At 44.3% G+C, this 27,159-nt stretch overlaps 1 long non-coding RNA gene across 1 annotated transcript in view; it reads left to right on the top strand.

The window, feature by feature from the left end:
- Positions 1-2,320: 2,320 nt before the first annotated feature.
- Positions 2,321-27,159, top strand: part of LOC126505712 (uncharacterized) — a 63,551-nt gene continuing 38,712 nt past the window's right edge. The window contains exon 1 of the long non-coding RNA XR_007592966.1: positions 2,321-2,505. This is a non-coding gene — a long non-coding RNA (uncharacterized lncRNA). The remainder of the gene's footprint in view (positions 2,506-27,159) is intronic.

The following is a 27,159-nucleotide window of genomic DNA, read 5'->3' as shown; positions in this document are numbered from 1 at the left end:
CTGCCAGGCATCTTGTGAACTAAATCTTTGTCACAGAATTGCACAGAAAAACAAACAAGATAAAGCAAAACAAAATCCCAAGTTCACCCAACATATTCCTTTAATGGCAGCACTCTCTCTGGCAGACTGGATAACCACTCTACTGCCACACCGAGAAAGCCATGACTCGCCTGAAGGGCCCCTGACAAGCCACCCTGGAAAATCAGAGCCTGTGTAAGAGGCCCACAGCCCAGCACTTTGAGTTGGTTCCAATATGAACCTGCCCTACACCAGGTTGGAAGTAGTTACAGGAATTCTGCTGTTTTTCCTTCCCGGTGACAAGGGGGAGATTTGCTTCTGGGAGGCACTAATTATATAGCACTTTGGAAAATTGGCTCCACTGGGGCTTATTCCCCAGAGTCCAGACCATGGCTGAGAGGGGTGGGTGGGCTGAGTGGCCCTTCTAGAGGGAGAGTCCAGGAAGAGCCACTAGACGACTTCCTCTGGGGTATGAAGTGTTTGCATGGGTTGGATCGAGTCACAGCCAAGTTCGTGGAGTTTGTCTAACACCCTGAACCAGAGTATCCCTGCCAACACTGGGGTCTGGCACATCTGTCCTTAACTGAAATCAGCATCTCCTGAGATTTTCTTTTATTAAAAACATTTGTATGTGCATGTTTGTGTGTGTGCGCGCGCATGTGCGCGCCTGTGTGTGTGTGTGTGTGTGATGTGTATATGTAGCCAGAGGTCATCCTAGAGTGTTGTTCCTCAAGAGTCATCTATCATATCCAGACAGGTCTCTCACTAGATCTGGGGTTTGCACAGTGATTAATCTGGTTGGCCAGGGATGGATGCATCTGTCTCTGCCTCCCTGGAACTGGGGTTTGAAATGCGTCACTGAGCTCAGGTGCTGGGGATTGTACTCATGTCTTCATACTTGCCCCCAAATCACTTTACCCATGGAACCATCTTTCCAGTTCCTACCCTAAAATTTCTGAATAAAATTAAAGCTCAGAGGCAGTTTTGGGATCCCTCAGCCCAGGTCTGCTGTACAGATGTGGCCATGACAAGCATTCCCATCTCAGGCCTCCTAAAAACCCATCATCTGGGAAGGAGCCCCCACAGAAAGCTCAGACATGACAGGGACACTCAGGGTGCCCTGGAGGGGGATGTCTTGCCTTCATCTCCCAAAGTGACAATGACCTCACCTCACAGTGATCTCATAGCCTTTGAATGTCTCCAGCACATTTGATCTCCATGACGCACTGGGGCCCAGCATGGACTGTCCAGCTTCCAAGCTGTTAGGGATACACAGGGTCTGTGATGTCCCCACTCCCTTTTAGTGCTGAGCTCAGTCATGCCAGCAGGGCAGACCTCAGCAGAAGTCAATTTCAATGCCATGTGTGGTTGAGTTTGTGAGCTTGTTGCTCAGTTCTTAGTGCATAGGGCTCACACCAAAGGGCTTTACCTTTCAGAAAAAGCAAGAGAGTGAGTCCCTAGGACTGCAGGGACTGTTGCTAATGGCCTTTCGTTTCCCCTAGGAGGCATACTTTGGGTTCCTGCTGGCTTCTGGGGACACAGAATGGAAATATAAATGTCATCTCAGACAGGTGGTTGGAAAGGAGCAGACTGACTGGCTTGGCTTTGATTCGGGCTCCCCACCACCAGCTGGGGGATGTGGGGACACAGTGCATGATACTGAATTCTTTAGTGCTATAACCCTCTTGTGTTGAGATAGATGTGATAGTCACACTACTGGTACTTTAGGGTGCAGGGTGTGCTAACATTGCTGGGACAGCATTTACTCCAATGAATATAAGGGTGACTGCCAACAGGTGGGGATCTTCAGAAGGTTTCATGTCACCAGTCATTCGACAAGTTTATCTCAGCATCCATGGAAGCTGTTCAGAGATTTAGGCCTTGGGGACACAAGGTGACGCGGACTGATTGTGTCCCCCGGTTGGTTGCCGGAACACTCATTCTTGAGGTTCGGTTTCTGTCTCCAACCCCACGTGGACAAAACACTTGATAAATGGGGGGAGCCAGGGTAGATGGTGGCGTGGGCTATTTAAGAAAGAACCGGAGTCAAGGTACTAAGATTGTAGTGCCCAGGACAGGGCTGGAGAGCCACTAACCATTTTTAAATCGCAGTGACTATAGACACAGAAATGCCCACATCAAGACAATTGAAAACCTCAAATTACAGACTACCAATCAGATGGTTGTTCCCAAAGCTTTGTTTCATTGGTATACAGGTGTATGCAGGTGTGTGCAGGTGTGTGTGTGTGTGTGTGTTTGTACACATGAAAGCCAGAGATTACCCTTGTATGTTTTTTCTCAGGTGTCTACCCTTCTGTTTGAGACAACCTCTCACCAGCCTGGAGCATGCAGAGAAGGCTAGTCTGACTGACTCATGAACTCCAGAGACCTGCGCATTCTCAACATTGAGATTACAAAGGCACACTACCCGCCTGGCATTTTTACCTGGATTCTGTGGCACTGAGATCATGTCCTCATGCAGGCAAGGTAAGTGCTTTACCATCTAAGCGTCCCCACAGCCCAGGCTGTCAAGACTTTTACGTCTAGTCCCTTTGGAAACTAATGTTCGCTGTCTTTGTTCTGGGCACCTTTCTGTGTTTATTTTTATCAGCCGATACATAGGAGGCTGTCCTTAAGAGCCGTTGTTCAAGTGTGTATGTCTGACTCATTGAGATTCCCTGTAGCCCTTCAAGTGACAATTACGAATGCCAGATATTCTCTCTCTTAAGTCTGGCTATCCTGAATGTAGTGCTCAAATTTGAAGATTAATCTAGGCATTTTTCATGTATGGAAGCAGCTTGGCAGGAAGGAATCATTTCAGACTGCATGGGCGTGACTTTGAGATGGGGGCCACCTCTTTCTTTGGCTTCTAAGTCGTCTTTCTCCCACCTGCCCTATTATTGTCCATGGCTCACCTCTGACAATAATGCTTCTCAGTTTCCTGGAAACCGACAATAATGCTTCTCAGTTTCCTGGACAGTTGAAGAATATCATTGCCATTTAAACAACAAAATGATTTATCACAAGTAGGAACTTCTAGCAATTTCCACTGTTATTCAAGTCAAAAGAATTCTATTTTAAATGGAAACTATAGTTCATCTCTACTCTGATAATGTAAATTTTACACAGAGCATGCTAATAGTGGTTCTCAATCCAGGAGCCATGATCTCTTTGGAAGACGAATGACCCTTTCACAGGGGTCACCCAAACCCCCAGAAAACATAGATATTTACATTATGATTTATAACAGTAGCAAAATTATAGTTATGAGAAAGTAATCAAAATAATTTGATGGTTGGTGGTCACCAAAATATGAGAAACTGTATTAAGGGATTGCAGTATTAGGAAGGTTGAGAACCTCTGCACTGGAGCAAAGAGAGATGGGTTCTGAGGATGTTACGATTTGGAAATGGGAGGTCCACCAAGACATGGATGGTAAATGCTTGATCCTAGCTTGGTGCTCTTGGGAGGCGGTGGGAACTAAGAGGTGGGGCCAACTGGGAGGTCACTGTGGTTGTTGGGGGCAGATCCTCTAGGTGGGTGATAGGACCACCATCTCTTCCTCTGTCTCTCTCTCACTTCCCACCATGATGAGCTATTCACCCCACACTGGAAGCTTCAAAGTCACAGATCCATCCAGATATGGACTGAAACCTTCAACACTGTGAACCTAAGTGAACCTTTCCATTTTATCAGTTAGTTAGCTCAGATATTTATTGTAGAGATGGAAAGCTGACCAACGCAGGATTTTATTAAGAGATTGTAGTAACGGAGGGAAGGCTGCGAAGGGTCTTCTGGTTTGTGTGCTGTTACTTTGACAGCCACTGATCTTCTGTGGCACACTCATACAGGACACAGGCTTTACCCAATTCCTTGAACCTTGTGCTTTCTTTAATTGGAAATCTCAAGTCTTTGGGCTGTTTGACGATATCCTAGGACTTTCAGTGCTTTTCTGACTGTTTGCTTAGCTGCCAGCTTCTAAAGATCTTCTAGACTTCCATTAGGGAGGGCTCCAAGCAGGTCAGTACCAGCAGCCTTGAATTCAGGCAGTAGGCCAAACAATGAATAGAAGAGGTATTGTGTAGCGGCATTTCATTTGTGTCTTAGTAAATAAAGCTTGCCTGGAGATCAGAAAAGTAAAACAGCCACACTGGACAGCCTTACAGACCAGCGAGGCAAAGCAACCAGTCAAGGTTTTTACCTCGACCTCAGTCCAAAATTGGCGATCCTGCCTCCAGGAATCTCAGAATGAGACTGAGAGCTGTCTCCTCCCGTTTTATAATCTTCTCTAGTTCTGGGGTTAAGGGTGTGCACCACTACTGCCTGGTTTCTATGGCAAGCTAGTGTGGCTCCTGGGATAAAAGGTATGTGTTGTCATTGCTGCCTGGTCTGTAAGGCTGGCCGGTGTGGCTGTTTTACTTTTTTGATCTTCAGGCAAAGCTTTATTTATTAAAATACAAATGAAATGCCACTACAGTGCTGTAGTCGGTAATTAATGAAATCCACACAGAATGCCATGGTACTGGAGACCGTCATTGTCTGGAGGAGAAAATGCTGTCCTGGGAGGCTCTGGATGGCCTTGGAACAGCAGCAGGAAGGTCTCAGGGGTCAGACCTCTGGAGTAGTTAAGGACATGGGTTGAAAATGGGTTATTGACTGGACATCCTTATGTTCCTGGACAAGTTCACTGTGTTCACAGGGCCACTGTTTTTGCATCTATAGAACAGAAACTCAGATGAGCTGCTGTGGCCTGGGACCATGTAGGGTCTGGAGTGTTGACTTCTGAGTCATGCTCAGCTGAGCACATAGATAGTAGAGCTAAGGAAGGAGGGATACTTTTCTTGCTAACAGTGACACCATTTGAAGATGTGGGCCTTGGAGTTTTGTGTAAGTGTGAATCACCAGGGATAGAGTTGATACTGGGTGTTTGATTGAAATAAGTCTCCAGAAAGGTCTAGAGGTGGTGTTGGGGAAATTGCCGAGTGGGTAAAGTTTACATGGCACATGTATGAATTTAGATTCCCCAACACCCACATTAAAAACTGGGCATGACAATGCACCTGTAACTCTAGTGTGTTGGTGGGGAGACAGTGTATCCCTGGGATTTGCTTGCCAGACAGTTTAGCCGAAATACTGAGCTCTAGATTCAGTGAGATAGTCTGTTTCAAAAGACAGCACAGAGAGCAATTGAGGAAGACACCTGGCAACTTCTGGCCTGCCTGCCTGCAGGCTGGGTGAATGCACCTGTGCACCAGGCACACACGGGTGCATGCACCACATTCATGCGCAATAAATAAGAAAACAAACATGCATGGCTCTTCCCACTAGACCTGACCACTCTGTGTGGAAGGGAGGTAGATGACTCTGAGTGTATGTCTAAAACAGCGTGTAGCCATTCATCAAGGGGAACTTGAGGTCCCACTTCTACTGTCTCAGAAGGTGGCCACTCCACACAGAAAGTATCAAGTAGAGGTAGCTAATTAAATTCAACTTGAGATGACCTATGAGTGAGAAATACATTATATAACAGAAATAATACAAAGTATCCTAGTCATTTCCTACTTAAATAATAATATTTAGACATATTGGGCTAAAGAAAATAGTGTAGTAAAATGTGACCCCTTAATCTCCCTGTCTTCCTCTACCATTGTTATTAGAAAATTTAATGTAACATATCTTAAATAAAACATGTGGCTCACATTCTAGTTCTATTGGACAGTGCCAAGCAAGGTCACTGAAGGTTCCTTCTGAACATGAGCGTTCGGGAGTCTGATTGTTCTCTGTGTCTCCGCTTGCTCACCATGTATTCCCCGAGGCCTCTCTTGGCTCCTGTTAACACAGGACATGGATGAAGCATGAGGAGGGAGCATGTGTGTTTGTTTCTGCTTTTCACTCCTTTTCTCTCAGAACTAGCAGAAGACAAATGTGTCACTGTAGAGGTAATCAATGTTCACTTCCAGGATATGATTTATTGACATTTTCTCTCTGAACGAAGACAAACTTTCATGTCATTTAGAACTCCTCGGGAATTCAATGTTATACACCACAACCCAGAAGAAAGAAGATGGCTACTTGAGGCATATTGTCCTTCTGATTGGTGTTCTCAATACCTCTGACAGCTCCACCACCCGGTCGCTGATAGACCGTGCTCGGTTCCCATAAGGGCCTGAGAATAACCCTGTTGCCCTGCTAACTACAGGGTGGTCAGAGCCGGAGGACCAACATGGTACTAACACTGTCTAATCTCTGTTTCCCCCTCACTTTCTTTGCTACGTGTGCCTTTTGTATGCATAAAAATGCAAAAAGACACAAAACCATCTCTCTCCATGTCAACTCGAACACTTCTGTTTTCTCTCATTGGTCCATAGTGTCAGCTGGAGAGTAAGTACTGACTTTTGCATTCAGAGTTGAACTTTTGCACCTAACTTTATGTGGCATCTAATTCCCCGAAACAGTTTTCCCTCCTCCTGCCTAGCCAGGTCTTGGTCTAGTTATGCCAGCTCTTTATGCCTTCATTTCCTTGGCTATAAAATGAAGATGGTGACACTTACCTTGCAGAGATCCTGGAAGCTTGAATAGGCTAATGCAGGAAAGGGTTGGGAAGAGATCCTGGCCTTTGATAAGGCTAAGCAGCTGTACTGAGCTCATAAGGGCTCCCAGAACAACAACACCTTCTTCTTTTTCTTCTTCTTCTTTTTCTTCGTCTGACAAATGGCTCAGGAAAGGTCTGTCCCTGGATTCACATCTGATTGGGAAAAGGGCAGGTCCTGGGTGGCCCTGATGATGTAACACACCTGTTTTCGGTAGATTTCAGTGGTTTGGGAAGTGGCCCATTTACTTGCATTTCACCAGGTTGTTGCAATGGGTTTCATCAACCCACAACCTTGGCCCACAGCCAGAAGGAGCATTCATGGCTACTGTGAGCAGCCATCTCCAAGGTGTTACTTCATCAGTCATGGAGAGAGGGTGCGTGCCACTTGGTGATGTTGTCCTGCTAACACGGAGAGAGATGCAGCCACAGAGCACACGTTCTTAATTTGATTCCTTAGGGGACATTGGGTGCACCAGCAAGGAGGTGGGTGATTGTGTGTGTGTGTGTGTGTGCGCATGCGCATGTGTGTGTGAGAGAGTGTGTGTGAGTGTGTGTGAGAGTGCATGTGCGTGTGAGTGTATTGTATGTATGTGTGCGCGCGCGTGTGTGTGTATGAGAGTGTGTGTGAGTGTGTGTGACTGTGTGTGAGAGTGCATTGCGTGTGTGTATTGTATGCGTGTGCATGTATGTGTGCATGTGTGTGTGTGCGCGTGTGTGAAACCTGAGCTTCTTGAGGCCTATAAGACCACTGGAAAATTGATGACAATCATGTGAAGTGATGTGATGAAGCTTCTACTCCATGGAAACCTCTAGCAGACATCAGAGGAACAGAGCATCCTAAGCACCTAATGGTCTGAAGAAGCAGAGCCAGGCACCCTTGTAGGTGAGAACTAGTACTCTGGAAAGTAATCTTCCTTGGATTTCTGCACCACTAGTGCACTTGGAGAGGTGGGTTGCTGTATTTAAAGGAGACTCCAGTAATGCAGGAATCCTGGGGTTTGAAATCCTTCTAGAATGAGACTGAGGAGATGGCACAGTCAGTTAAGTTTGATTGCTAGTACCGTATAAAAGCTGGGAGTGGTTGTAATTCCAGCACTGGGGAAGCAGAGGCGCGTGGATCTTGGTGGCCTGTTGGCTAGCTTGTCTAGACTGCTTGGTGAGTCCCATGTAGGCGAGAAAATCTGTACAGCATGGATTCTGTATAAGGAATGACACCTGATGTTGACCTCTGACTCTTTGCACACACACACACACACACACACACATGTGCACACAGATGAAAACCCATGAAGCTAGCCATGAAGTTAGTGATGGGGTTCAGTACAGTCTGAATTGTTGGTGTTAGCAGTCAAGCTCCAGGTTAGTGTCAAGAGCACACTTGGGGCCTGATGTTCCCATGTTCAAGTGTGACTGTGTGGTCTCTATCAAACACTCTTCTGTCTGAGCCTGAGTATGAGCAAAGGGAGATCCTGTAAATCACACAGGACTTCAGAGAATGTAGTCAGGAGGCAGGCCAGACCTCTGGGTTCCAGCCTAGCTGTCCCCTCCTCCCTGTGACCATTGCTGGCCAGCTCTAGCTCACTGGGTCTCTAAGAGGCCTGCTCTGACCCTTCCCAGCAGCCTCTCATCTCCTACCCTGCTTTGATGCCTCCCCAGCGTGTGGCAGTGTGTGCTTCTCACTTTTGCTCTATTTGCTGAGTGCTAGCCTCCCTTAGACCAGAGATTCTGAATCTTTGGGTCATGAGATCATTGGGAAACACAGATATTTACATTAAGATTCATAACAGTAGCAAAATTAAAGTTATGAAGTAGTAACTAAAATAATTTTATGGTTGGGGGTCACTACAACATGAAGAACTGTATTAAAGGTTTGCAGTATTGGGAAGGTACCACCCCAGACTGAGGCAGAGATCCTTGAAGGTAGGGGCTTGGAGGAGACTGTTCAGCGAGCAAGAAAGCCTTGGACAGGACATGTCTGTCTTACAACAGATGGTTTCCGTGTTGGTGTGAGTCTTGTCTCTAGGGCTAGCTTGTGTACCAATGAAGTTTCCGCTTCTGCTTAACTTTGCCACCAGAAAAGAGCTGTAGTGAATTGAGTATAAGGGAGGGGATAATATGGAGTGAATATAAATTTCATAGTGTGAGCTTATGCCCTGAGATAGCACAAGACAGAGTGGAGTCACCCAAATCAAAGTTTTCATTCCTCCGCTCTGTTCCGTGTGGACTGACTCTCTCTCTCTCTCTCTCTCTCTCTCTCTCTCTCTCTCTCTGTCTCTGTCTCTCTCTCTCTCTCTCTCTCTGTCTCTCTCTCTCTCTCTGTGTATGTGTGTGTGTGTGTGTGTGTGTGTGTGTGTGAGAGAGAGAGAGAGAGAGAGAGAGAGAGAATTACTATTTTTGCAACTACTGGGTGTAGATATTGCAAATTCTGCTGCTACAGAGGCAGCCCTGAAAGCCAAGGAAATAAAAAAAAGCAGCCTTTTCAGCCTCTCACTTTACAAAATCAATGATTTCATGTTTAATACCAGTTGTAGCAGTCACGGGGTGAGTTCATGTGTTAACGTGCAAACTGACCAAATGAGTCAGTTTAGATGGGAAAGCGCACGTCTTTGGACTTGGCATCTTTCTTTCAAAATGAGATTCTGTGCTGTTTTTTCCTATGAGGTTACATTAGGACATTTCTTCTTGAAATATTCCTACTTAAAAAAATTGGTGTATCCTCACTGATGGATGAGAACTCTGGGACATAGCAAGTTCTCTTTTTACCTGGATGGTAGGAAGCTCAAAATGAATGCCAATGTTTAATGATAATATCAAATCATGGGGTGTGGTAGCTCTTCTATTTTCTATGCTTTAAAATGAAGCAGGAATAAATGAAGAAATGCATTTTGGGAATGTGGTTTTCTTATAAAAATTCTATTGCTGAGTTTTCTTGCCGGAAAGCAGCAGATACTAATATTTGCCTACTTACAACCGTGCATGGTTGTCCCTGGCTCTGGTATCAATTTCCTCCATTATTCTAGGAGATTGGGCCAAGGAGGGTCCTTCTGGGCACTGCAGGTTGAAAACATTTCTGAATTATGATCTCATGAACTTGAACCATTTTCATATTTCTACCTCAGAGTTTACAATGCAGGTGCTTTGAACTCCAGCACTCTGCCTGGGCTGATTGTCCTTTCTTTAGAAGGAACTGGTATGCATGGGGGAATCCATGTGTATGGAAGAGACCATGGCAGAACTTTTCTGGTTATAGGTTGTGTGTGGAGAAATCTCGCTCATCCCACTGGGGCCAGGGCACTTCTGGATACCCCTAGGGTCTTGGCTGCAGCTACAGGACAGAGGGACACCTGCAGGATTCAATCACTGTTTAAAATCTTGCTTCCCTGATCCTGACCTAGATCCCCTTCTCAAGGGTCTGTGAGATCCGAGGCCATGGCCAGTGGAGATCATCAGAGTCTGCTCAGTGGATGGATGAGGTCAAAACTTAGCTTTGATTTCAGAAGCCCTGGGACACCCCTTATGGTCACTGCGCATCATCTTTTGGGGGACAGAGATGTTCCTGAGACTATAACTGAGTTTTTACTTGTGTTTTCCTTCAGTGTGATCTGTGACTTGTCAGGCAGGGCTGCTGGGCTTTTAATCACCATTTCCGAACCTTGAAATGGTAAACTGAATTTCTTTTGAACACTAGAGGATGTTTAAACAGTAGTTTGAAAATTCAATTTGCACTTAAAGGGCATTGGGAAGCAGGGGGTTTGCAGCATGGAGGGCTTCCCAAAACCTAAGGAAGAAGCATGGAAACCATTGTGCAGTTCTTGCTGGGAAGACTCCCCCGCCGCCCATTGAAATATTTCTTTAAAGCATTGGCAAGCTTACAGACGTGAAATGAAAAACAAATTCCACAAAAATCCTTCAAGACCATAAAACTAACAAACAGAGTGGCGCAAAATGCTTTGATTTCAGTACTATTCTTCAATAACATTGGGACGTTCCACCCAGCGTGGATTTATCTTGAGGGAGGCCCTCTGCACTGTGCTGTAAGAGTTTATAGCGACATTCGGTGGTCAGGCTCAGGGTAGGATAATGCAGGATTATAGATGGGTTGAAAAGGTGTGGGTTTACAAAGATGGAAGAACCTGGGTTCCAATCCCTTATTCCCTTGGACCTTGCTGGTCCTTCCCAAGTAGGGGCTACCCTCCCAAGGCAAAGGTTTTTGCTCTGTGTTCTCTGCAAAGAATAAAGGCACCTCAGTATGCAGTCATGGAGATTCCCGAGCCAATGAGAAGAACAGCTGCTCTTGTGGTTTGTACAGACATATGGACTTTCATGCCTTAAAGCGGTGATTCTGTATTTTTGGTCCAGAGTTTTCTGAGCTATCTCTAGAGCGACATAGGCTCCGTATTCCAATGGTGTAAAAATCCACAGCTGTGTTCTTGACCTTTTTTATGCTTGTGAGATTCATTCAGATTTACCAGAGAAAGCTTTAAAATCAAAGATAGTAGGGATAGAGGTGTGGCTTGGAGTGGAGAACGCTTGCCTAGCATGAATGAGGTCCCAGTCCATTCCTAACACCACCAAAGCAGAGCACAGCAAAGCAAAACACGACTTCTGATAACATATAGCAAGAAGGAAACCATAAGTCACACCCAATCCTAGAAAAAGATACACATGTATATAAACAGGTATTTTTTATTTTTTCAAAGAAATAAGTCAACAATTCCCTTCTAAAAATCAGCTTGATTTATTGAGACTTTCAGACATGTTAGTATATTTGAAGATGTTGAAATAGGAGCGGCGGGGCTGCGTCCCCGGCACCCGGCCGCCCGCATGGCTAGTTTATACCCAGAAATAATTACACGGAAACTGTATTCTTTCAAACACTGCCTGGCCCGGCTAGGTCCAGTTTCTTATTGGCTAGCTCTTACATATTGTTCTAACCCATTTCTAATATTCTGGCTTACCAGGGAGGATCTTAACCTGCATCTGCCTGGCGTGGGAGCATCATGGCGACTCTTCCTCTAACCTTCTTTCTCCCAGAATTTTCTTCTGTATACTCCGCCTACCTAATTTTCTGTCCTATGAGGGCCGAGGCAGTTTCTTTATTATTAACCAATGAAATCAACAGATAAGATACAAGACCCACCTCCATCATGAAGATAGGAAAGTCTCAGTCTGCAGTCATCACCCAGCCACAGAGAGTGCAAGATGATAAAGGTACCAAGCCACATTGATGTGGGATTCCCCTCTGTATGTTGTGAATATCATTGGTTAATAAAGGAACTGCTTTGGACCTCTAGAAGAGCTATAGGGGAACAGAGAAAGGCAGGGAAAACTAAACTGAATGTTGGGAGAAGGGAGGCAGAATCAGAGAGAAGCCATGGAGCTGCTGTTGGAGACAGACGTGCTGGAACTTTGCTGGTAGGCCACAACCTTGTGGTGATGCACAGATTAATGGAGATGGGTTAAATTAAGATGCAAGAGTTATCAAATAAGAAGCTAGAGCTAATGGGCCAAACAGTGACTTAAATAATACAGTTTCTGGGTGATTATTTTAAGAGTCTGGGCAGCTAAAACAGAAAACAAGTGGCCTCTTTCAACACCATGTGGCTAAACAGACAAGAATGGGCTACTTTAAAATGTAAGAGTTAAATAAGAAGCCTGAGCTACTAGGCCAATCAGCATTTTATTAAAATACAAGTGACAAATCTTTACAAAGTACAAAACCATTTTCCCACAGCAATTTCATTTGTGGATGGCAGTTATATACAGTTACAGTGGCTGTAGATTAAACCCCTCTCCAAATGTGGATCTCTCGGGATTCAAACACCCCAGCAGGCATCTCGTTCCATCATAATCCAGTGCACCAAGAAGCCAGTGATTCCTTCCCTGGAAGCCCTGCTTGCAGGAGGACATTCCTGTGTGTGCCAAACCAGCTAAATGCAGAATTAGCACTTGGGGCTATGGTCCAGTAGTGACATAGCTTGGCTGTGTTATGAGTTAAGTAGAATTCTGTGGGCTTCCCTGCTAAACCTCAAAACCAGACACAGTATATTTCCCGTGAAATAAAGACTGTGGTCTAGACAAGCCTTTGAACATGAACACTTCCTATGAAGTGGGAGACATTTTTATGAACATGGGTCTTTTTCAAGAACATTATATGCTCTTAACCAATGAGCATATTTCCAGTCTCAGAGAATAAATGTTTTAACTGAGTTCAGTTCCCAACACCACATCTGGCAACTCACAACCCCTTTAACTCCATCTCCAAGGGATCCAATGCCTTTGGCCTCCTTGGGTACCAGCACTACCCCACCCCAACATACATAATTGAAAAATAATTAAAATAAATATTTTATAAAACCTTCCTTCTTTGATAGGAATATAATGAATTTCAACTATAGTCACCTCTTCCAACATCTCCTGGATCTCCCTCTCAATTTCATGGCACAGGTATATCCCACTGAATCCCATTAATGTTGCAATGCACATACCCACATGGGTATGGGGTCATCCACTGGAGTATGGGCCATCCAGGAGGGACCACAACCCTAAAGTAAACCGGTTCTTCCTCCCCTAGCAGCTGTCAGTTGTCAATCACTCCTCAGCTGGGGTGGCGCTGGTCAGTCTCTCCCTGGAATGTTGCCTGGCTGGCTCTTATGTAGGGCTTGTGCAGCAACCACAGCTTCTGTAAATTCATGAATGCAGTAGTCCAGAAGACAGTGTCTCCCCAGCCTCTGGACCCTCTAAACTTTCTCTTTCCTCTGAGATGGCCTGTGCGCATTGTGGAAGGGGTGTGATAGAGATATCCCAGCTGTGATTGAGTCTCCATGGTCTCTTAATCTCTACACTTTGGCCAGTTAAGAGTTTCTGTGTCAACTGCTGTCCACTGTACAAATGTGGATGTACAAATCTCTGTGATGGAGATCTGAGAACGACCCTAATCTGTAGGAATAGAATTTAGAATTTAGAGGGAAGCCTAAGTCCGTGTCCACTTACACACTTGGTCTTGTTTTCACATGTTTCAGGAAGATAGTGAGAGTATGGGTCATTTTCTCCCTCTGTCTTCAAGACAGATGGTTCTATTTACATTTAGAATTCAAATATGAGAAAATACAACCATTTTTCTCCTGCCTCTTTAAGTCTGTTTAGGCTAAAGAAGGTTGTCCAGCACCTTCCTGATTTGGTTGGAAGGGCTGACATTGGTGGTGGAGGCTTGCCTGCCTTTGCACAGTGGGATGAATACGTAACTGGGAGTCAGTTATGGAGGAAAGGCTGGGCCCTGACTGCTTCTCCATTTGTGCAGGCCAGCGAGAACATCTGGGGTTTTAGACACAGGACAGCATGGGTTTTTGTCTTTGCAAACAACAATAATGAAGTAGCCAGGACACACAGAGAGAGCTCACAAGCAAACAAAATTAATAGATGATGAACTATTAAAGATACATAGAACGTCTTTTTCACCTGGCTGAATCCAAGGATTTGGATCACAGAATGTGGAGCCCTGCGTGGGGTCCTCTGACACAATAATAAGAGGAATCAGGCTGTAGTTACGCTTGTGTAAAGACACACAGGACTGACACACACGAGCTCACAGAGATGGTGGCAGCCTGCACAGGTCTAAGCCAGATGGGGTCCCAGCGCAGAGAGCAGAAGTGGACACCAGCCCACATCCCTAACCCAGAATGTGTCTCCAGTATCAACTGCTCACAAGGGGAAATTTAGCTTTCTCCAGTGCAGTCTCACTGAGCATACAAACCACACTGAAGGGCAGGCCCCATGGCCAGAAGTAGATGACTCACACAAAAAGAACTCAGTAGTATTTTTGGAGATTTTTTGACCTCACAATGCTTTATTTGGTCCTTTAAAAAAAAATCTTACTGCTCTATTGCTTATATAATATAGCTTCAAATATTGTATTTTTATGGTGTGTGTATATGGGGACTGTCTCTGTGTATGTATTTTTCACACTTTTCTTTATTTTTATTTGTTTGTTTTTGTTTTATTTATTTATTTATTTATTTATTTATTTATTTTTTTGCCTGTTTTCTTCTCCAAAGAGAGAGGAGAAGAAGGCATGGAGTTGGATGGGTGGGGAGGAAGAGAGTATCTGGCAGGCGATGAAGGAGTGATACTCATGATCAGGATAGATTGTATGAAAAATTAAATAATTTTCACTAAGAATAAAAATTATGAATAGTGCTATAAAAAGCATTGATGTGCAAATATTTCTGAAATATGTTGGCATCACTTGAGTAATTACCCAGAACTGGCACATCTTTGTTATAACTGTTGTTAGGGTTTTTTAATAAAGCAAAGTTATGATTTAAGTATTAAAAAAAGAAGAAATAAAGAGAGAAAAAAGTGAGACCCCTCAGCCCAAAATGAGTATTGGTAGCAGAGTGTTGTAAAGAGGGCTCACTTGTTTGTCCCAGTTGCCTGGCTAGCTTACACTTGAAATAACCACACAGAAATTGTATGAATTAAAACATTGCTTGACCATTATTGTTGAAATAAGGAGTGGCGGCGGGGCTGCATCCCCAACACCCCGGCCGCTTGGCTAGCTCATGCCCGAAATAACAACACACAAGCTGTATTCATTTAAGAACTGCTTGGCCCATGAACTCTAGCCCTTACAGGCTAATTCTCACACCTGGACTAGCCCATTTCTAATGATGTGTGTAAGCACCCCAAGGTGCGCTTACCGGGAAGATTCTAGCCTATGTCCATCCTGGGTTGAAGTTGCCTGGGAGAGCTGAGCATGGTGTCTCTGCTCCATAGCAGAGCTGTCGAGTCTCTCTGGAAGCAGAGCAGAGTCTGACCTCACTTCCTCTTCTGCCCAGCATCCTATTCTGTTTTTTCCTCCCACCAATGCTTTAACCTATGAGGCCAAGCAGTGTGTTTATTACTTAACCAATGAAATCAACAGATTGATATATGACACTACCACATCACATTATCTCTAGCCTCTTATTATTGGCTAATTCTCACATCTTGATTTAACCCATTTCTATTAATCTGTATATCACCACGAGTTCGTGGCCTCCCAGGAAAGATTCGGCATGTCTGTCTCTGGTGGCTCCATGGCAGCGCTCCCTCCTTACAACACCAGAGGGTGACTTTTTAGAGCCCTGTGGCCTGTCAGAATGGGTGTCAGCTCAGAGATAAGGCCCCACGCCCAGGAGAGCTGGTCCTTGTAAGACTGGCTCTTCTTGACTGGAACAGGAGAGACCCTCCTTCTGGGGTATGTCCTACTGGTACCCATTTCATTGGAGGCCCTTTCTGCTCATCACACAGGCAAAGCATGTATCTGTGGACATTGTTGTCAAATCAGAACAGCAGGCACCAGACAGCAAACAGAAGCTCAGGACCAGCCATTAACTGACAAAGCTGACGGATGATGCAAACTGACAAGAGTGTGATTCATCCTGAGACACCAAATGAAACATTCTTTCAGGAAACTGCTACACCTGCCCTGTGCCTTACACAGGGGTGGTGTGCCTAAGAAATGCTCTGAAGTGTTTATTTAATTTAACAAAAACAGCTGCAGTGGCGAGTGGCTACTGTATAGGAAAGGATAGTTTTAAAACGTAATTAATTCAGGCAGAGCCCCACATTTTCTGGAGCAGTATCGGACAAACCAAAGGAAGTTCTTCCTGGAGCTGGCTGAAGGTGGTGATCACCACATCTTATCCAGAGCTCTCCATGAGGACTCCTGTCGTAAACTCTGGTTTTAAGATCCAGAGGACCTGAGTTCCACTCAGACTGATTCTTTTTTCAAGGGTGTTAGAATTCATGTGCATTGAGCTCTTGGTTGGTGTCACTCTTTGGCAATGGTGGATTTGAAACTCACTCTCTTAAATATGTCAGGCTATTGAATCCAAGAACACATCATAAAAATCATCCACCATGATCAAGTCAGCTTCATTCCAGAGATGCAGGGTTGGTTCAACATGTGAAAATCTGTCAAAATAATAATCCACCATATAAGCAAGCTGAAAATAAAAAACACATGATAATCTCACTAGATGATAAAAACGTCTTCAACAAAATACAACATCCCTTCATGATAAAGGTCTTGGAGAGAACAGAGATACAAGGAACATACCTAAATATAATAAAGGCAATATACAGCAAGCCAACAGCCAACATCAAACTAAATGTAGAGAAACCCACATTGATCCCAATGAAATTAGGAACAAGACAAGGTTGTCTACTCTCTCCATATTTATTAAATATAGCTCTTGACATTCTAGCTAGAGCAATAAAACAACAACAACAACAAAAAAAATCAAGGGGATACAAATCAGAAAAGAAGAAGTCAAACTTTATTTGCTGATGGTATGGTAGTTTACATAAGCAACCCCAAAAATTCTACCAAGGAACTTCTACAACTCATAAATACCTTCAGTAATGTAGCGGGATACAAGATTAACTAAAAACATCAGTAGCCCTCCTGTACACAGATGATAAATGGACTGAGAAAGAAATCAGAGAAACATCATCCTTCACAACAGCTACAAATAGCATAAAATATCTTGGAGTAACTCTAATCAAACAAGTGGAAGACTTGTATGACAAGAACTTTAAATCTTTGAAGAAAGAAATTAAAGAGGACACCAGAAAATGGAAAGATTTCCCATGCTCTTGGGTAGGTAGAATTAACATAGTAAAAATGGCAATCTTAACAAAAGCAATTTACTTATTCAATGTAATGCCCAGCAAAATTCTTCACAGACCTTGAAAGAATGGTACTCAACTTCATATGGAAAAGCAAAATACTCAGGATAGTCCAAACAATCTTGTACAGTAAAGAACCTTCTGGAGGCATCACAATCCCTGACTTCAAACTCTACTACAGAGCTTCAGTACTGAAAACAGCCTGGTATTGCCATAAAAACAGACAGGAGGACCAATAGAACTGAATTGAAGACCACACCTATGAATACCTGACTTTTTACAAAGAAGCAAAACATAGTGGACAATGAGGACTACTGAGACCTCAAGAACAATGGCAATGGGGTTTTGATCCTACTGTACCTATTGGTTTCGTGGGAGACCAGGCAGTTTCGTGGATGCTCACCTTACTAGACCTGGATGGAGGTGGGTGGTCTTTGGACTTCCCACAGTGCAGGGAATCCTGATTGCTCTTTGGGCTGACGAGGGAGGGGGACTTGATTGGGGGAGGGGGAGGGAAAGGGGAGGCGGCGGTGGGGAAGAGACAGAAATCTTTAATAAATAAATAAAAAATAAATAAAAATTAAAAAATATTTATATAAAATGGAAAATAGAAAGCATATTCAACAAGTGGTGCTGGCATAACTGGATATCAACATGTAGAAAAAGGAAAATAGATCCATATCTATCACCATGCACAAAACTCAAGTCCAAATGGATCAAAGACCTCAACATAAAGCCAACCACACTGAACCTCATAAAAGAGAAAGTGGAAAGTACACTTGAACGCATTGGCACAGGAGCCCACTCCCTAAATATAACTCCCATAGCAGACACTGAGAAAAACAATTAATAAATGGGACCTCCTGAAACTGAAAAGCTTCTGTACAGCAAAGGACATGGTCAACAAGACAGAACAGCAGCCTACAGAATGGGAAAAGATCTTCACCAACGCCACATCAGACAGAGGGATCATCTCCAAAATATACAAAGAACTCAAGAAATTGTTGATCAAAAGAACAAGTAATTTTGTAAAAAAAAAAAAATGGGGTACAGATCTTAATAGAAAACTCTCAACAGAGGAATCTAAAATGGCTGAATGACACTTAAGAAAATGTTCAACATCCTTAGCTATTAGAGAAATGCAAATCAAAACAACTCTGAAATTCCATCTTAAACCTATAAGAATGGCCAAGATCAAAAACACTGATGAAAACTTATGCTGGAGAGGTTGTGAGGTAAAGAGAAAATTCCTGCATTGCTGGTGGGAATGTAAGCTGGTACAGCCTCATTGGATGTCAGTGTGGCGATTTCTCAGATAGTTAGGAAACAACCTTCCTCAAGAACAACAATATCACTTTGGGGTATATATCCAAAGGATGCTCAATTGTGCCACAAGGACATGTGCTCAACTATGTTCATAGCAGCATTGTTTGTTATAGCCAGAACCTGGAAACAACCTAAATGCCCCTCTACAGAAGAATGAATGGGGAAAATGTGATACATTTATACAATGGAGTACTACACAGCAGAAAAAAAAAATAACATCTTGAGATTTGCAGGAAAATGGATGTATCTAGAAAACATCATTTTGAGTGAGGTAACTCAGACCCAGAAAGAAAAACATCATATGTACTCACTCATAAATGGCTTTTAGACATAAAGCAAAGAAAAACCAGCCTACAAATAACAATCCCAGAGAACCTAGACAACAATGAGGACTCTAAGAGAGACATACATGGATCTAATCTACATGGGAAGTAGAAAAGGACAAGATCTCCTGAGTAATTTGGGAGCATGGGGACCATGGGAGAGGCTAGAAGGGTAAGAGAGAGGAAGGGAGGGGAGCAGAGAAAAATGTAGAGCTCAATAAAATCAATAAAAATATTTTAATAAAATTTCAGGCTCCGCTGTATTCATATTCTGCTGTAACTTCTTTTGAGGTTTTGCTTCCTTCCCTCCTTCCATGGAGGGACAGTGGCCTTGTCTGAAAATGTCTCTGGTCATCTCTGTCTGGCAGCGAACAGGCAGAGATGGGGTGCCCCACGTTCCTCACTGTGGGGTTACACCACTCCCCAGAGGCCCCTGGGGTCTGCACGCTGTGCCCTGGCATAGCCTAGCAATTTCTGCAGACAGTTGGAGTCACAATTCTGCAGTACCTCTCCTGAGTGGCAGAAGAAGAAGGCACACCCTCCCACAAAGCACACTGAAGCACGATTAATATAAACTCAGACACAGAAACTGAAGTTCAACCTGAAGGCCAGAAAAGCAAAGCAGCCAGCCACTGGCTCTTATTTCAGTCTCAGCCGACAACGCCGATCCTGCCTCTGGGAATCTCAGAATAAGACTGAGTCTGAGAGCTGTCTCCTCCCATTTTATAATTCTGTCTAGGGCTGGGATTAAAGGCGTGCACCACTGGGATTAAAGGCATGCAATGTGTGGTTACTATGGCAACTAGTGTGGCTACTACTGCCTGGTCTGTAAGGCTGACCAGTGGGGCTGTTTTACTTTCTGGTCTTCAGGCAAGCTTTGTTTATTAAAATACAAATAAAATGCCACTGTGCACCTAGAAGCCTTGCTCCAGGCCCTGGCAGCTTCTGTAGACTCCAAGTTAGAAGCTGCGTGTTTGGAAGCTCTACACAAAAAGTCAGAGGAAGGGGGCTGAGGGCACAGCTGGAGCTGGTAAAATGCTTGCCTTGAAGGCACAGGAACTTGAGCTTGATCTCCCACACCTGTGTTCAAAAAGCTGGGTGTGGTGGTGCAGGTAACCCAGAACCAGCCAGGAGGAGAGAAGTAGATCCCTAGGACCAACCAGCCAAGATGATGCCTGAGGACAACACTCAACATTGCCCCCCCCACACACACACACACGAGAGAGAGAGAGAGAGAGAGAGAGAGAGAGAGAGAGAGAGAGAGAGAGAGAGAGAGAGAGAGAGAGAAAGAGAGAGAACACAGGAAGAAACTATTTCAAGGCTTAGCCTTCTAAAATCTCAGAGGCACAGCATCCTGGGGTTTTCCTCACATTTTCCTCTTCCTTTGCAGGATTCTGATACACGGTGGCTCAAGGGTGGGAAGAAGGGTCAAATGTCAAAAGATCTAGAACAGGTAATTGGAATAGAGCAGGAGCAAGGGCGTGAGACAACTCAGTGCACTGTGGGCAGGTTGGGGTCCCGTGGAACATGTCTGTAGTCGAGACAAATCTTCAATGTGTCCCTTGTGGGGTTCTGTGTTTGGTTTTGATCCTCCACAGGAAGGTCTATCTATCCCACCCCTCCTCACCCATCCCGTCCCAGCCACCCCACGGTTATTTTCACGGGAAGCCTGGTATTTGGAGGGTCATAAGTGTTAATGGCTGATTGTGTTTCATTCATTTCAGAGGCCCTCACAGGAGGTAGGATTCTAAGACCTGTAAGCCTCAGCCTCTACCCATAACCCTAAGACAATGTGTGGGTATCAATGATCTATTTAGCTTCAAATGAGACATACCAGACTTTCTACTGCTTCCCACCCAAGACAAGAGAAAAGCTGTTTAGAAAAATTAGGCCAACATTACCCTAGAGGGAAAATGTTTTGAGTCTAGTGAAGGCTTTTGTTGAGTGACATTAATTATACTCATTTAGGTTTGACATTATTAATTAACCTTCTCAGTTGTTTATATTGTAGCCTCTTATTAAAACAATATGATTAAAACAAATAATTAAGGAACACTACTACCTCCACAAGTCTGTGTATGTATCATTTTAGGCTTAAAAAGACTTCTATCTACAATCTCATTTGATGTGCACAGTGATTCTTTAAAGTTAATATATCAAGGGTTAGCTCCCATTTTCCTAATTTTTATTATAGCAAACTATGCATGAATAAAATTTTACCATTGTTATGCATATAATGAATTATATGCCTATAATTTTATGCATGTAATAGGGCATTAGATAACCCCTTGTTCCTCTCCCCCAGAGCCTAATAACTTCTAATATATTATCTGTCTCTATGAGCTTCAGTATTTTAGGCATCTTCTTGTACCTTTTTGTATCAAGTTAGTATGCCTTTAAGGTTCGTCCATGTTGTAGTATGCATTGGCATTCCAATCCACCTCAAGACTGGATACAGTTTGCTGTGTGTGTTTGCTGTATCTCTCTTCACCTCCATGGATGCTTTATTGTTTCTCTCCCTTTTAGCTACTGTGAAGAAAGCATTTCAAGCACTGGCAAACGGGGTTCTTATCTGATCAATATAACGGAGGTGCTACAAAGTCAAGGGGTAGAACAGGGGCTCTCAACTCCCACTGCATGTAATAATGACTTAAACAAGGGCTGGGGAGAGGACTAAATGGGAAAGAGGACTTGCTTTGTAGGCATGAGTTTAAAACCCAGTACCCATGCAAAAGATTGGGAATGGATATGAGCACCTGTTAACCCCAGCATGATATGTATGGAGGTGGTAGAGACATGAGGACCAGTTGTTCCCAACCTATTTCTAGGTTCGTGAGAGACCCTGACTCACAGGAATAAGGCAGGAGTTGACAGAACAGGACACTGGACATTATTCTCTGGCCTCTATACATGGTGAATATATACATGTGGTATTTCTATTTTATTCATATAATTTTTTGCATTTACTTACATTCACAGGTCTCTCTCTCTCTCTCTCTCTCTCTCTCTCTCTCTCTCTCACACACACACACACACACACACACACACACACACTTTTGAGGAACAGTTTAAACATCTTCCTGGCCATTACTCTGTATTCACAGGATGTCTTTTTTCCCCTAACAACATGTCTAGGTGGGGTGTTCTAGAAAAATCCCCCCCCCACACACACACCCTGACAGACGATTCTGAGGACTATTTCCAGCTGGACTCTCAGGGCTTCTTGTAGGCTTTCTGCTTCGGGTTCCCCCTCTCTCTTATTGAAACTGCTTCTCATGGTCAATGTTCCTTACAGTGCGTGGACCTATACTTTGTAGTAGGAAAATGAAAACAATTTTAAAGTGAAAATTTAAGTTTTAAAAACCAAAAAAATGAAACCAAAACAAGTTCACTATTCCAGGAAGTAGAATGTTGGTTTGTTGGCTAAATACCTGGACCCATTGGTTTCTTGCATCTTAATCATTTCATTTTAATAACACACCACAATACAAGCAATTGTGTGGGCTGGTTCTGCTCCCTTTAAGAAGGCTCGTTCTGTGCGCCAACCTTGCTGTTCTTCTGTGTGGTTAAATGCTCATGCATTAAAATGCTAATAATTAAACTGTTACAATTGACTAATGAACTCTGCCAGCGATAAATGATGGTCTTGTTAGATTCACTGCGCAGCAAGCCTCCCTTTGTACTGAGAAAGTTAAAGGTTAAATCACTCTTGAAACCATGAGTGGATTGAGAAGCAATTACAATCTTTCCTTGAAACTAATAGTTGCTACAATAATGTTTCCATTCTAGCCCAGTGAGAGAGAAAAAAAGAATAAAAGTGTTCAGGGGTGAAGGTGGGGGAGAATAACTCTGAGCTGGATTCACAGGGAAGGACATAGGGCAGTTTTTGAGTCCACAAGGCATATACGATTCTTGGAACCTCAGCTCCCAAGAAGAAAAGCCCAAATGGCGGCGTTTCTAGACACAGCAGCAGGTGCCCCGCACTTCTGGTATTATTTGGAACATAGAGTTTTAGCCACAAAGAAAAGTTCTCCCGGACTCTATATGATTTAGGGAAATCTGATGAATCTCTTTGTGCTTCAATCTTCAAAAGCAAGATAATAACAACTCTCTAGGAAGAATATTCACATTGTCCTGCAGAGACAGTGTCTGTGCTTCTGGAGAGACTCACGGGGATGGGTGATAGTTGCCTCTAACCCTGAATGCACTGTGGGTAAGCATGTGACCCAGGCCTGGCCAATCAGAGCATCACACTTCCCTGTCCACAAATGGGCCTGACTGGAACCAGAAAGACAAATCCTGGGGTTAGGGCCCCATCGTTATAGAAAGACACAGACAGCCTTTTGTGAAAAACTCTATCCTAGGAGCATGGGAAGGAAGAAGGTTGTTCGCTAAAGATAACAGCGAAGGCTGAACCCGTTCAACTTCACTCCACAACAGGCCACAAGCCCATGTGCTCCTTTCAATGTCACATTTGGCCAAACAAACACAATTTTGGCCAGATACATTTTTGTTATTTTATCATGATACAAATTGTACTATTCTACGAGAATCTGGAATTCAAAGCCATGAGGATTCTAAGACATGGTTTCATGAGTTCTCCCTAAGCAAGAGTGTGGAGATGCAAAAGCAGAGTAAGCACCAATGTGGCCGTATGCATTGTTGAGGTCGCTTGCTGCTGCTTGAACCCTGGAGTAACCTGTAGACTGCCGTACAGAACATGCTACCCAGAAGACAGGACTGGAGCATTATCCTCAGACTCTGCCCTCCTCAGGCCTGGGACTCCTCCCTTTATTTATTTGTTTGTTTGTTTGTTTGTTTGTTTGTTAGTCCCCCCCCCCCCCGGGACAGTGTTTCTCTGTAGCTTTGGAGTCAGTCCTGGAACTAGCTCTTGTAGACCAGGATGGCCTCGAACTCAGAGATCCACCTGCCTCTGCCTCTTGAGCACTGGGCTTAAAGGTGTGCACCACCACAGCCCGGCCCCCGTTATTCTTAATTACACACTGCTATTGCTAGTGGGCTCAGTGGCTTTGAAGATGGTTCCAAGCAAAAACAAACAAACAAAAGCAAACAAAACAAAAACGGTAGAGGCATTTGACTTGCCTTTGAGATAGGCTGAGCTGTCTGCTGCTTGTGGTGGCATCAGAAACTGCCTCAGTGGATATGTTCTGCATTCACCACAGCCAAGTGTTAAGGGCTTCATTGCCCACAGCTCTGAGAAGCATACAGATGTCTTACAGAATTTTCTTCCCAAGTAAAGGAGGTGCCGACAGTCAGTAGCCACTAGGCAGCATTGGTAGTGACTCCTGACCTTGTTTGTGCTATCTCATGGGAAAGAAAAAAACAATGCATCCTCGCAGGTGAAAGGTTTATTATTCAGACAAGTCCCTGGCATAAGGTGGGTACCTAGTGGATGTAAATGAATGAAGTATAGATGGACAGATACACAGAGGTTTGGATGGATGAGAAAATGCATTGTTCCTGGGAGGTTTAGAATAGAGGCTGAGGATTCCTTCTGCATCCATCTAGAGGTGTAAAAGGATGGGTTCCTTGGGGAACTTAAACCTGGCTGTACCGCAGTGTCCTGAGTACAGCAGGAAGTCCAAGCAGAGGTTAATAAGAAGGCCCACAGCACACCTAATGAGGTTCTTAAGTCAATTATGAAACTCACCGATCATTTGTTAACGTTTAAAAACCTTTACAAATTAATTTTATTAAAAAGCTCTCACAGTCTGTTAACTCCATAAATGTGTTTTAAATTTGGTTTTTAAGGTCACAGTAAGCAGAGGGGGTGCAAGTGCCTGGACTCCGAATTCAGCAGTTCTAGTAGAAACCAGCTGCTCTGCTCCGCCTTAGAAAACCAACCTGCTTGGTCGTGTTGAGGCTGGGGTCTCACATAGCCCAGAGCGGCCTCTAACTTGCTCTGTGGTCTAAGATGACTTTGAACTCCTGATCTCTGACTTATGGATGTAGAGATGCCCCATTTATGCTGTGTTAAGAATTGAACCCAGGACTTTTCTCATGCGAGGAAAGCAATCTACCCGTGGAGTGAACTTTCCAGCCCCTCAGTCTGTTTAAATTCCAGTGTCTGTCAGCTACCACGGGCGAGTGGCTTCACTCATGAAGTTGCTGCTCCGTGGCCCTTCTGAGTCGACAGGATGGCCTCTCTGGGCATGCAATTTGATACCTGTGAGAAAGGGTCAGGTGAATGCAGCCATCATGGACCCCAGGAAACAGATACCCAAATCAGTCTTATGAGGCATTGTGAAAGAGGGAAACTGAGGCAGTCCCCATTGGCAGGCTCCCTGGAGAATTCAGCAAAAGTCCTACCAATAAAAAAAAAAAAACACCTTTTCCTTCTAAGCCAGCAATATGTGACCAAGCCCATGGGAGAGGCTGTCAGTCAGCCACTTTTGCGGTAGCTGAGGTCTCCTTTTGAACACCACGTTTGGAAAGTCATGCAGACATCCTGAGAGGAGGCCAGAGTAGAGGTGACAGTCACATGGCAATGTTCCCGAGTAGGACTGTATTTTGTACTTTGTGTGTGGGGGAGGCCAGGGTGTAAGAGATGGGGAGATGAGGAAAGGGTTAATGACGACTAACCTCCGACAAGTTCGTAGAGGCTTTCACAAGCATCTCACTCAGCTTATTTTCACGAGTAATAATGGAGGCCTTGTTTTGTTTTAAATGAAGCAGGAGAGACTACAGCTAGGTCTAAGGAGGGCTGTCTTGAGGACACCAGGTTATTTATAGCAGCGAAGAGCTGACTGAGGAGAACCCGTCCTTTCTGCAAACCTTTAAAAATCTGCCCCCTGGCTTGATGTGGTGGTACGGGTCTGTGACTGCAGCACCTGGGAGGTGAAGAAGATGATCATGGGCCTGAGGCCCACCTGGGTTGCACAAAAATAATAGGCAAGACTGAGTTACAATTGGGAGGCCTTATCTCAAGGAAGGGAAGAAGGAAAAGAGAAAGAAACAGAGGAGGGTTTTGTGTGTGCTGCAGCCTAACCACAACCACCAACTTCCTTGAAGATGGAGTTTCAGCCTGTTCCCTCTGACTCCAGATCTTTACGTCTCTGCACAATCACGTCTCTCATGGTTAAATACCCTGATACAAATATAGTGACAAAATTAGTATTTTTCAACTAAGCCTTTCCTGCCCATATGCTTACTGTAGGAAACTGGAAAACAGAGGTGGAGGCTGCCTGCTCGTTCTTGGTTCTGCACAGGGCTCTAACGTCCAAGTCGAGCTTAGCATGACTGGCATTTTCTGTGAGGACTTGTGACAACTTCGTACTCCCTGTAAGAGTGTCCTGCGAGAGCCTGGAACTTTCTCTCTGGGGCAGCAGCTATGAGCGTCTGAAGCTGACCTTCCTCATATCTGTCAGAGTTGAATCTGGAGAATATGTCAGCTTTCCCCATCCAAGTGAGAATATCCTGAAACCTGAAATGAAGGCACCCTTCATTTTGCCCATTTTCATGCCTGCTTTGCACGCACTACGGTAAAACAACCCAGACTTAATACTTTGGGGCTAAACTAATGGCTCTGCCCCCTCAGAAAGTGGCACCTCCATCTGGGTCTTTCATAGCAACAAGACCTGGCAGGACCGCGGTTTGATTCCGGGTGGATGAAGTATGGAACAGGCCGTGCTGGCCTTTTTAGATGTTCAAAGACCCCAAAGGGCATATTGTCTTCCCTGGGTCTGAAGAGGAATGCATTTCTACCAGCACACATCCGAGCCTCACCTCACTCCTGACAGGAGACACCTGCAGCCCTTCACCAGGTCACTGGAAGCAGGGCCCAGCTGCTCAGAGGGTTGATGGAAAACAAAAGGCCCAGCTCAGGCTGTTTCTAAATTCGAGGACAGAGGCCCTCAAGACCACCTGTCTGAGAACAGAAAGTTGGCGCTTCCCTGCAAACCGCTAGAGGATAAGAATGGTAGGGCATAAAATCATTGTCAACTTGATACTTTGTGGCAAATGAAAAACATGAAAGGTTTGGAAGTGTTAAGTGAGACAGGGAGAGAAGAAAGGTATGACGGTCTCTAACGACCCTGTGCCACCTGGGTCTCCAGTGACGGCAGCTTCCCATACGTCTTTAACCCGTGACGCGTCCTTCGGGATCTCACTTGGTTCCACAGAAGTAGAGTCCCATTTTCACACTTCTTTCCACCTACCTTGATTTGAACTTGGACTCGATGGCTGTGCAAGCCTGGAAGCCAGAAT

This window comes from Alexandromys fortis, unplaced genomic scaffold (assembly GCF_014885135.2).
Source record: "Alexandromys fortis isolate MF-2015 unplaced genomic scaffold, M_Fortis_MF-2015_v1.1 scaffold_16, whole genome shotgun sequence".
Taxonomy (NCBI): Eukaryota; Metazoa; Chordata; class Mammalia; order Rodentia; family Cricetidae; genus Alexandromys; species Alexandromys fortis.
Note: the sequence above shows the minus strand (reverse complement) of the source record. Positions and strands in the feature narration are given on the sequence as shown.